Source organism: Dromaius novaehollandiae, chromosome 2, assembly GCF_036370855.1.
Source record: "Dromaius novaehollandiae isolate bDroNov1 chromosome 2, bDroNov1.hap1, whole genome shotgun sequence".
Lineage (NCBI taxonomy): Eukaryota > Metazoa > Chordata > Aves > Casuariiformes > Dromaiidae > Dromaius > Dromaius novaehollandiae.
The window spans coordinates 48,260,359-48,272,731 of record NC_088099.1 but is presented as its reverse complement, the minus strand read 5'-3'; the positions used below and the strand labels follow the sequence as shown (position 1 = coordinate 48,272,731).

At 41.3% G+C, this 12,373-nt stretch overlaps 1 protein-coding gene across 1 annotated transcript in view; it reads left to right on the top strand.

Annotated features, from left to right (window-relative positions):
• CPNE4 (copine 4) overlaps positions 1-12,373 on the top strand; it is a 233,602-nt gene that overhangs the window by 104,284 nt on the left and 116,945 nt on the right. The window lies entirely within an intron of this gene.

The following is a 12,373-nucleotide window of genomic DNA, read 5'->3' as shown; positions in this document are numbered from 1 at the left end:
AATGAAAACACTCTCTGTGAAATGGAATGATGTATTTAATTAATTGATATAATTATAGTGCTCTTGCAAGAGCAGGTATAAGTGGTGAATCATTTTTCTTTTCAGGCAAATGAACTTTTGAAGACATTCACAAGTTATTTTGCTAACACATGATATAAATCTGTGTACCGTCTTGCATCTGGTGCGGCGCTGGATAAAGTGGCAGATCAGCTGCTAAAGTGTATATATCACATATGAAGAAAGCCTCCTTTCTGAGTGCAAAGCTTTCCTGTGGACTTGGGAACTTGCTAATTTTTCTCTTCTTGTGGCCTTAAATAGCAAGGTGCTGAAGCTTTCAAGAGACTTGTAGAATTTAGGCACTCAGCTCCTCTGAAAATCCCAACTCTTAAGTAATATAATCAGCAGTGTAATATTGAGCCATTATGCAGCGTGTATTAAAGCAATATGTATGTATTTACAATGTGTAGAACATGATAGTAGGAAATCGGAGTGGGTACAAGGGCTGCCTTCACTTAACGGAAGTACCTACAACATTAACACTTGTCATTTATGATCAAATTGTGTACTTATTAGTTAAAAGTAAACACTTAGCATCCCTACTGTTGCTGACAGGCGTAAAAGGGGTGGATTTAATGTGCTCTGCACATTTGAACCTGCTTCACAACTCTGTAAATACCAACCACCTCCAAGAATGTAAGAGGGATTGATTCGTAAGTGTGCTGTATATATCTTGGGTATCTGGGACATGTCAAGCCTATTGTTTGTGAGCGATTCAAAGGCACAATGCTTTCCAGGAGAGCCTGCAGCCATTATGGGAAGTTGCTTGCTGGTCAAAGTCATTGTGTGAGCAAGTCAGATTTGTCAAAAAATGGCTGCTGTGTGAGGCACCCCTAGCTGCACACTTTCTCAGGGGAAGGAAAAATTGTGGTCACATACACACTACATGTATACATTAGGCTCGACTACAAAGCCTTTGTTTTCCAGAAATCTTTTTTGAATAGATATTCCCAAGTAAATATGGTAACCATAACTCATTGAGATCCTTCAAGACTAGCACAAACCAAATGCCCCTGAGCTGGGAGTCTGATAGGATGCTTGCTGTCTGCAAAACTGTGATACGGCTCAGGTGAACGTGCTCTCTTGTCTTTTTAATCAGTCAGTTGTGTGCCATTTAATGCCAGAAATGTGTGCTTGTGTGTGTAAATGGTCTGAAAAATGAATATTGCCACATACTCTTATCCTGGGTTTTGTGGTGTTTCATAGAAAGGCTTCCATTGATTTTCCTGGAAAATGGAGCAAACTGTTGGGCTTGTATGGGTTCAGCAAATGGTAACAGCATTGACAAGCTTAATAAGATTTATATGTAAAAGGAAAGAAAGAATGAGAGGTGTTTAGAATGGACCTGAGTCCCTGGAAATCTGCTGTTTTCCAATGCATGGTCAAAATGTCAGCTCTGTGGGAAGACTGCAGTTGTTTTAAATGGGCATTATAAATTGTTTCTCCTGTATGAGAATTGGGGAAAGTCTGCTAAAACAGTGTGTATCTTGCATAATAGTGCATTGCCCTCCTGCTGCTAATGCTTCAGTGTTATAATTGATTTAGCAGTTGAATTATAACATTAAAAGTAAATTAATAAATCTTCAATTATGAGCACTTCATTAGCAAATGAATTTTTAAACTAACAGCTAACGACTTGACTGGTTCTCTGTATCAACTGAGATAATTCATTAACCCATATGAGAATCCATATTAGTTACGCTTAACTTACCTGAGTGTATGTAGCAGATCATTATCAGCATAAATAAATTGTCAAATCACTATTTATAGTCAGTTAATTAAAGAGCAAATTACTGAAGCAATGTAGATTTCCTACTCATTCCAAAACACAGTCATGTTGCGGAATTTTTGCTGCTGTCATGCAGGCAAGGTTATTGCACTGTGAATCAAAAGAATACTTGGAGCTTCTTTTGAAAGTAAAGAATTTAAAATAAATGCTGGAAAGCCAGAAGGACTACATTTGAGCTGAGCAAGCATTTTCACTCCAGCAAGGAAACTAGGTGCTGGGTGCTAGTACCCATCCTGTGGTGTGTGTTGCTAAACCTGTATCTTAAAGCATTTGGCTGGTCAGAAAACAGTAGATTATCATCTGTATGGGGAAAAGCAGCCAAGTAATTTATACATTTCTTTATAAAAAGTCACATAAATAACTGACGAAGCAGAGTTTCACCCTATGAACAGACTGAAAATGAACAACCAGATAACAATGAAATGGTAACTCTGGCAGTCAAGAACTGCATTCCCAAGGCTCATCTCCCTGAATTTTGGGGGAAAACTGTGCTGAGAATATATGGCTGAAAAAGAGTTTTCAGATGGCTGCATAGTGCTCTGGCCTTCAGGCTTCTGTCAGGCACTGAACTGCTTATTAGCATTCTGTGGCTAATAGAAAGTGAAGCTAAATGCTGTGATACATGAATATTTTTGTTGCCACTTTGAGGGACCAGTCTTGTCCTCTACAAAAAGCCTGTGCCCTTAAGGACATGCAGATGGAAAGAAAATTGGATTGAATCTCTAGATTTCAAATGAAGGTTGTGTTAGAAATAAATGGCAACTGTCACAGTGTTGGAACTTCCGAACTGTCTGTGGGGTGTTATGTACGGGAAGGCTTAGCATCCAGACTTCAGGGCTCAGCTTTGAGGAGGCGTCCAAGAGTTTTCAGTGAAAAACTGAATTATAGTTTATTCCATAGCATATTGCCTCCCCTGATACTTTTCTTATGCCAATGTAATCACCTCTGAATGGGTCACAGCACTTTATTCTATGAGTTGCTATGGGTCGTTATCCGCTTGTTTTGGTGTTTTCTGAGTGCTCATTAAATATGCAGGTTGCACAACATGTGGATACCTCCTGCCACCGAGCGATTACTGTGAAGTCCTTCTGCAGTGCTTATGGCTGGGTGAGAATGTGCTGACTACCTTGGAGGAAGCACTCTTTAATAACAGAGTTTCTATAGCTGACAATTTTATATGATTGTTAGAGCTGGCTTCGCATGCCTTACCAGAGTAAGATAAAGGGCTTTGATGCAAGTAATTCCATTTATTGTCTGAACCCTCTAGCAGAAGTAGCATGATCATTGCTTGTCTGCATTTAATGACTCTGCAGGAGGTAAGTTGGTTCAGAAGAAAGTCCAGCACTCCTGCTGCTTGCTGCAAAACACAGCTCAGTCCATGGCCATGGTCACACTGGAAAGAGCAGCCTCCAAAATACTGTCTCTTGCAGCTGCTGGCCTTGCACTCCATGGTAGCACTGCAAATTGCTGAGCATCCGTGCTGGAAGAGCCTGTGTCCACAGAAGACAGGAGGCGCCAGGGTTAGGAGCCCGGGGCTTGGAGGTGCCAATGCTCCTATGTTACAGAAGTACTTCTAGCATAATTTTTGCTCCTGTTGCATGCTGATTTGTGGACTTTGGTTCTGCAGGGAAGAGACTTTGTTTGGGTGACAGAAAGATCTGCTTTTGTCTGTTTATATCAAAACTGTACACAGGCACAAGCAAACTTGAAGAAGAAAAAAAGAAGCGGTCTCTGTAGATGAAAACTTGAGCAGGCTAGCTCGAGTCTCCTGGGGCTGCTCAGTCCTTTTTTAAACTTTAACTCATGTTCATCCCTTTAACACAGGTGTTAATGCAGAAAGCTGGCTCTTGAGCTGTTGTAATTTGCCATACCTGGTAGCTGCCAGTCAAATCAGAGGGACAGTCCTGAAACAAACACTCCTGAAAGGAGAGGAAGCGGATTTCAGAGGCAGAAAGGGAGGAGTCCTCAGGCACCTTTGGAAAGCCTCCCGTTGCTGACACTGTAATTGCAGCATGCTGTCAGCACAGAGGCTCCTGTGTGAAGCTGGAGCCATCTGCCCTCCTCAGGGCATCAAAGATCTGGCATAACATTTACGCTAAGCCATAGTTCCCTTTGGGGAGTGCCCGCTCCATCTCACATACTGATTCTATACTGAAGTGTAAATGCTTCATGTACCTCAAGTTAGGTAAAATAATAACTATTACTGTAAAAGTCAATGTTCTAAAGCAGCTAGTTGTTTGAAAACGTAAGCCTAAATTTTTGGGTGCCTGTGAGAGTATTGTGTCAGGTCACCTATGCCTGAGAGTTCATAACTGATTGTGAGGACAGCTTCATGGATTAAACAGCAGTATGGATGAAAGGACTTGCACAATCCTCTCTGCCAAGGAGGGAGCCCTCCCCAGGGCAGTGATAACAGGGGGCTGAAGCACCGGCGATCTCTGGGCACGCAGTCAAGCACCCTCCTGGAGGTGCCGGGTGCTGTCATGGCTCTTGGAAGAGACAAAATCCTTGTGTCATTTTGCAGGAAGGTGAGTTTGTCGTGAAGAAGTTGCCCAAGTCTTTTCTGACTACCTGAAGCAACATTCTGTCTTCGGGCTTGTCCTTCTGATCTCTAGCAGGGCTCAAAATACTACACACAAAAATTTAGGATTACCAGTGTTCACGTGTTAAAGGTAAGAAATCTTCTAGAAGAGGCAGTTATTGCTGTCTCACTAATGTATCACGGTCCTTCATGGGCACTCCTCAGTCCACTCCATCATTGTGCATTGGGAAGACCTTAATTTACACGGAGTTGCTAATATACTCTAAAGAGACATTGTGCTTTTCAGGTTCACTGAAGTGTTCTGTAACTGTCTCTTGCAAATTGGCTGGAATATTCACAGTGCAGTAGCTGGTGCAAGAAATTTAGTCCTTTATGACCCAAGGTTGATAGATGGAAAGAGCCTGATAGAGTTTTTACATAAAGGGAAAGTTCTGCAGTTAGGCTCAGAGAAGCTGCAGTATTTATGTTTGTCCTCAGTTATAAGAACAGTGCTGGAGCTAGTCCGTTTTTGTTCCAAATCTCTGTTCACGGAAGGCAAATTAAGAGAGCAATACGTGTCTTACTTCCCCTCCCTCAGCCTGGACTGGCTGGGTAGTAAGTGAGAGCATTTGCAGATGTCACGGTCAGGGGTTTCTTCTTTTCCAGGCGAGGAGCTTCCTTGGGAAGCTGGTGTCAGTGCAGCAGCTCGAGCCCTCGCTGCCTTTGGGGCCTCCCCCAGGAGAGCAGACAGGCTGGGAAGAGTCGGGGCAATGCTGAGATGTTGGCTAGCTGAAGAGGCTGAGAGAGGTGGAAGGTTAGCAAAGTGATTTGTTTGCATACGTTTGGCTGCTGGGGCTCCCTTGTACGTGAGCCCAGCATGATGCAGAGACACTGCTGTGTGGGAGTCCTGGTGACCCGTCCTGGCCCTGCGTGCTCTGTGGTGTGACAGGCGCTGGTGTTCAGTGTTGGCCAGTGTTCCCCGATGCCTGGAGCCGTAGCATTGCATTCATGTTTTAAGCAAACTGAAGACAGTATGTGTCATTTTAAGGCACTTTTTACAGTTCAGGAAAGGTTAAGTGATGTGGGTGGTCATAGTTGCAGTCTGTTTCTCTGGGACAGTGAATGTTTTGTAATTTATAGAAAGCAGAACAATGAGAGAAACCACACAGAATAGCTAACAACCTGGTGACTAAGACCTGTGATGTGAAGGACCAAAGCTGGAGTTCCTGGTCTGAACTGGACAGAGCAGAGACCTTGCTCTGAATCTCTGATGTCCCAGATGAACAGCCAGGTTGTTTTTAAACCTTTCCGAGCAGAAGTTATATCAAAGCTCTGTGACTAACAGACGGTCCACATTTCTTGTTTAACCTAAGTTCCTGTCCCAGTGAAAAACACTTTTGCTAAAAAATTCCTAACCATCTCTGTACCTGTTGGTACCCAAGAAATGTGACTCTTCACCTGTGTTAAACCACGTCTTGTGTAGTTTCTAACTAAGTGTATATGCTAGATGCTTTGCACTTCAACCCTAGGCCAAATTAATCTTTTAATCCTTTTGTCTTACAAGGCATGTGTGTTTTTTATTTTGTTGTTTATTATTTATTTATTTATTAAGTTTTAAAAAAATCTTTTTGGAAGAAAATAGTGGATCAGACTCTACCCATATTACATCAATGTAATCCTACTAAAACTATTCAAGAGTTATGGCAAAGTAGGTCTCCCAGCAGCAATGAATGCAGACGGAGTCTCACCAGTGTATTATCAAGAAAGTGATCAGAGATCCAGTGGGATTACATGAGAGTCTCCCAAGACAGTAGCAATTTTAATCAGTTTGCTTTTATTCCAGCCCATACAGTGACTAAAAATCATCATTCCAACCCAAACAGACTTGGGTTTTGTGACATGAGACACCATTTGAATAAAATGAAAGCATTTCTTTCTAGCGGAGAGTAAACTAAAAGAAGGTGTCCACTGCATTCAGGGCAGGTATGACTACTCATTAATGCATTAGGTGAGCCCTCACTTTTTTCTGCTCTCTCTGAAGTTTCCTGCAGGACAGAGTGAGTGGGAGGGTTCCCTTTGTGCCCTCCAGTGTCCTCATGCAGCCTACAAGGAGGTCAGTGCTAAGTGCCCCAGATGCTCCCGAAGCTGAATGTGGCTGCTGTCGCTTCCCCAGAGATCCTCTTCTGTTGCAGGAGACTGGGAGCTCCCTTTGCACAAGGGCTCCCAACCAGTTTAGCTCCTGCTTTCTTCATACTGGGGACTGAGCATCACTCTTTCCCATCCCAGCTGAAGCTATTGCCATGTTCAGCTCCTGCATAACGTTAACAAGCTTTGCCTGCCCCAGGATGGGTTAGCACTGTTTGTCCCACATTTTTTTTCAGGTTTTCTAGCCCTGGGAGCTTGGGGTTGCTCAAATGAGACTCTGAATTCTGTAGTCTTGTCGTTTGCCAAGGATCAGATATAGATCCTCAAGTGCAAATACCGAGTGCCTTCCAGTGCGGTGCCTGTTGTTACTGTATCTTACTGCGTTTCTGAGTGATTGAGATAAACCATATGGAAATACTTATCAACAATAATATTTCTATGTTCTTTTCAAAGGTATAAGCATGTAAGGCAAATTCTATCCTGGGACTTCTCAAAGAATTTGTCTATACTATATATTAAAGATTATCTCAGTGGGATGACTGGGAGACTCTTGAGGCCTGGGCTGTTTCTATGTATGATTTTTTCCAGTGCTTGATAACAGGTCTGCCTGATCATGACTTGAACCTTTGCAAGCTATCTAGTATTTCTATCATAAATAGAAGAAACTACTTGCAGATAATTTCCAGACCATTCATGTTAAAAGCTTCTCTTCCAGCCATGCTGCAACTAAAGGATTTTGCCAATGTTGTCACGTTTATGTATGGAGTGTTGAGTTCTCTAGCCTAAGAAAGAGTGAAAGACCTATTGGTTTCTCTTCATTGTTTTCAAACATCAATTAAAAACAAGGGCTATAAATTATGGTGGCCTTTGCAGTAACTTTTCAGTTGTGGAATAGAGATGTGATGGTGTAACAGCACTGTTAATAATAATAAACAAATTAATAACTTTCTCAGGAGCCACCAAGCAAAGTGTAAATTGCTTTCTGCTTGGTAACAAATTTTCATGTAAGGTACTGTATCATGGAAATTTTCAGTCTTGTTAAAATTCAGATGGCCTAAAAGTAATGCTACCCCTTCACCTCCGTACTTTTTGCCATCTCAGCTGACAAATGTGATTTTTCTAGATATAATCAGCATTTTATAATGGCTTCTACTGAAAACACAGCCTCTTCATTATCCCCTGTTGGCCTATGAAATGTATAGGGAACAGGGGGTTTTTTTGATGGTCTAAGAACTTGCTGAAAACATAACAGTCACAGGGAATATGCTTTGGGCTGAATGCCTACATCCTCTGTCTTTTTAATTGAATTTGCATGTTTATGACTCTTCAACTGGTATTTTAAAAACACTTAAGGAAATGCAGCGCCTGTGCAAGTTCTCAGCCCACAGTTCTGCAATCCAAAGTTTTTTCTTTGTTCGTGAGGCAGGTTTATCAACTATTGCATTCCCATGCTGTTTTATGAATGCAATTAAAATATCACTAGAAGGAATCTTCTGTTGGTGAGGAGATAGCGAATTCTACACAGCTGTTTGACTCCTGGCTACTCTTGGCTGCTCTTTGCCTCAAAGATGTTGAGTAACAGCCATTGAAAATTTAATGTTTTCATGCTACATGTTTATGTGTTTGCCAGAAATACGATGGACAACAAATAGGTACCAGTTATCCATCTACGACAGTGAGCTTTCCACAAAGCTGATCTGTGTTAAATGCTGAAGCATGGCCTTGAGGTGAAGAGCTTCGGATCCTGTAGATAATTCTGTTTTCCTGGTTCCCACGGGCATGCTGAGAAAGCAGTGTTTATAATCACTTTAAAGCCTTAGACATCAGGTGACAAAATGAGCTTCTACCTAATCCCTGTTCATCCCTTGAATGTGTAATAGCTTCTACTTCTACTAATTTTGATAGGAAAAGAAAAAAATCTCCTCTCAGGCTGGCTTTTTCCTCTGCTTCACTTTTCAGCTGAAGGTAGGGAACAGAGAGGAGATCCTCAGCCCATACTTTAACTGCTGAATTACTTCTCTGTCAGTGAAAGTTTACTAGGTGTTTTTTACTTCTTGTTTTTGGTAACAAGACCCAAAGTAAAACTGTCACTTGTTTATAGCATGCTGCTGTTGGACTTAAAAGCTCTTTTCAGAAAAAGAAATGGAGATTTGTTGTGGTCCCTGGTATTATTCATCATGTTTTGGAGTGCATTCAGGCTGAGTTCTTACCTTCTGAATTTTCAGTTGAGGAGGCTGGGCAGAGCAGGAGTGTATTTTCTTCAAGGGTCTGAGCCTTCTTCATCCATGTTAATGGAAGTAGTGTCACTGATTTTGGGTGGCCACAGAATTAAGGACATAGGGTATAAGGTTGACGTCTTAGCAAACTGACATGGGCCCGTGTTCCATGTTAGCATGGAGCATGTTACCAGATTTTACTTTGAATGCAGCTGGTTTTGCAGGTACTCAGATGACTTGTTGGGGTCAAAAACAAGTCAGCCTTTCTCTGACGTCTGCAGCATTTTAGATCGTGACCTCTTTGATGCTAGCAAGAAACTGCATCTCATAGTATTCCCACCAGTTTCTGTCAAGGCTTCACACTCATCCCACACTTCGTAAGAGAACCTTAAGATTCTCAAATTAAACATTAGAGCAGGAGTACTTGAGAAGGAGCAGCTTCTAATAAGTGGTAAAATTCAAATGGAGATTATGTCTTGTTTTTATATAGCACCTTTTCTCCCAAAGCATTCCCTGAGAGTTAGTGAATTTATTGAATTGTCTGTTCATCACTACTTCGGCATGAAACATAGCAGCTGTTTATCAGTGCGCAGTCCTGCTGCACAGCAAAGCGAGGAAATAAAGCCAGGCTTCCCATGCTGAGGACCCTGTTAGACTTTCTAGCCGAAGGTAGAGTAACTGTGAAATACGCTGACAAAGCAGACTGGAGACAAGTTAGACTAATGGGACTAATGCTGTCGTATGCTGCTAACTGCTGAGAGAAGCATGGAGAGTTTTATACCATTTGTGGGGTTGTTGGCATTGCTTCTTTCTATATAGATTTTTCTCATGCACTGCAGTGCTCTGACATACTGGCATGATGTATAATCTCAATAATGTGTGAAGACTGGGGAAATTCACTGTAATGGCTTTATTTCAGTACAGTGTCTGTCAAAGGAAGGATGTCAGTCAATCACAGGCTGGAAAAAGCAAACAGTGTCCTGTTGCTATGTGCGACTGAAATTCTTAATGTCACTATGTGCAGACCTGTGCCTCCATTTTCATGCACTTGACTCCCTTGAGCAGTCATGTATTTTACCCATGTTGAGCACAAGTCTAAATCTTGCCACATTTCACACTGGAGTGAAGAGAACCATTTCCCCACATTCCAGCTGCAGGACATTGGAGATGAGGAGGAGGAATGACAGAGAAACTTTAGTTAGTTCCTGAGAAGATCTGCCACACCAGTAAAGCTGGTTTTACTTGATTGCCATTAGATTAACAGTTTATACTTTTACAAGGAATGAGTTTAGGAGATTGAACTAAATTAAAGTATGGCTATAAAGAAGAGTTTAAAACAGATCATTTAAATGTTTTGTTTATTGAATCCGTTGATGCACTGTTTCCTAAAGTGACCACTCTTCTGCAAATGGAGAGAATCACTTTCTGCTCAGAAGAGATGTCAGTGACTTGTTGCAAATTGCTCTGTTTGGAACATTAGTTATAAACATGCCATTGAACTGACTGGTTGTCTTAAGGAAGGAATATTTCATGTTGTATCAGCAGTGGTGAATTCAGGCCACTTTGACAGCAAAAAAATTTTGGACATTAGCTGAGCATCTGAATGAAGGCAGCTGGTATCCTTTCTCACTTATATTATTCTTATTATGCTTTGCATCACTGTTACCAGAACCATCATTTTTGGGTAGTCTAAGCAAAGAGATTAAGAATTGAATTAAATAAATAAGGCTTCTTTCCTTCTCATGATGTTCTTGTCTCGGCATTGTCAAAGCACGCTGACAAAGCTGTGTGAGGAGACGGCAATGGTAGCACTGGTTTGCATCTGTTCGATGACTGGTAGCATCTGTTTGACGATTAACTGAAGGATTTCAGCTGTTAAAGCTGTCAATCTGACACCTTTCATGAGTACTACAATAAATCTGTGCTACCAGGAACTGCTCTTTTTTTTTCCTGCTTTTGATTTACTCTATTCTTTGTGTCCTTGCTGATAACTACCACCAAGGCTAATGTGCTATAAACTCTGAGAAGTGAAGCAAGCGGCTGTCATTTTTTGCTTCCAACAGATGTTCCTGATCAGGAATCAGACAAAGGATCTCCTCACTCTTATGTGGAGCAATTTAATTTGTCCATTCCATGGCATAATAGCCACCTCCTGCTCAGTGACTAACATGCCCAAGTCCTACTTCATTTTAGGATCAGCTCCTTTAACCATACAGAATTATTAGCTTTTTTCTACACCAGGGCAAAAGGAGTGGAAAAAGGAAATTATTTAATTGCTTACAGTGTCACCAATAGTGCATCACATGAAAAGTAGCAAAAAGCCTATTTCCAAAATAGGAAACCCAGCTACTGCATTTTAAGAAAACTGGAAAGCACCCTCTGAGCACTTTTTTGAAGAAATAACAGTTTGGATTTTATGGTGTCTCTTTAGGAGTTGTAAGGCTTGGAGGTAGGAATATGCCGCATATAATCCATCACATTCGTGTAATGTAACTTGGTGAGGTGGAAAAATTGATATATTTGTAAAACATGTTGTTTGCCTTGGATCTAGTTCTCAACTCCTTAATAATGCAAGTTGTCCAAAATGAGTAATTACTGAGGGTATTGCTTTTCCTTTGAGTTTACTAAAACTGTATCGCTCTGCTGCTGTTGTATTGTGCTGGATTGGTACAGCTGGAAATGAAAATTCTGTAGTTATTTACCCATTTATTAGTCTAGGTAATCACAAAGTAAGTTACTCCATACCACTCCACCTGTATTATTAGCATGTTTCCAAAATCCAGTTGTCTTAGTTGCTCTAAAAACGTCCTGGTTCAGTTACTGTGGTTAAGCGAAGGGAGTTATCTTGCTGAGGCATGATAACTTGATCATACTAGACTTTTTGCCCACAGACTTCTCATTAAATTTTAAATGGCTATAACAGGAAAATAAGACCAGCTTGATGATGTAATGAAGTCTTGTAGGAATTTGGTTAAAACTTATTTGGATCCTTATAGCATATTTAAGATTTTTGTCTTTTTAAATTCCTACTGGCCAAATTCATGCTTAATGTAGCTCCACTGATCATAGCTGAATTGTATTGTAGATGTTTTTGAACATAAATTTATCTTTCACAGTCTGGCACTGTGCTCAGAACTCCAATAAGCCCAGTGTTTTAGTGGATTCTTTACTGTAGTGGAGCCAGTTGTGACTTGATCTCTCTCAGCCTTTCTCTGTTGATCACCTACTCTCCTTGCATTTGTTTATGCATTCACACATTGTGCCACTAAAAGCTGTCATTGTGAGGTCCTTAGAATTGTCTTTCAGGCATTGGTTAGTGGTATGCCCCCAGCACAAGACAGTTTGTTGTTTTGCCTGTGTACAGCTCCTGATTCTGCCACCCTACAGACTAATGTACTCAAGAGGGAGCAGTCATCACTCACTCTGCAAAGGAGACGGGGGACAGTTGCTGATGTTCCTACCAATTCCTGCATAAGGCTTGCTAGAAAGGAGAGAGAAGGGAAGTTGGCCCTATCTTGTGCATGTGCCTAGCCCTGCACAGAAATAGGACCTGCTGCTACCCATACCAATGGTAGTATCCATGGCCATAGTCACAGCTGTCACTCCTGATAAGTAAGCAAACTGTATTTGAGAAATTCATTGTAG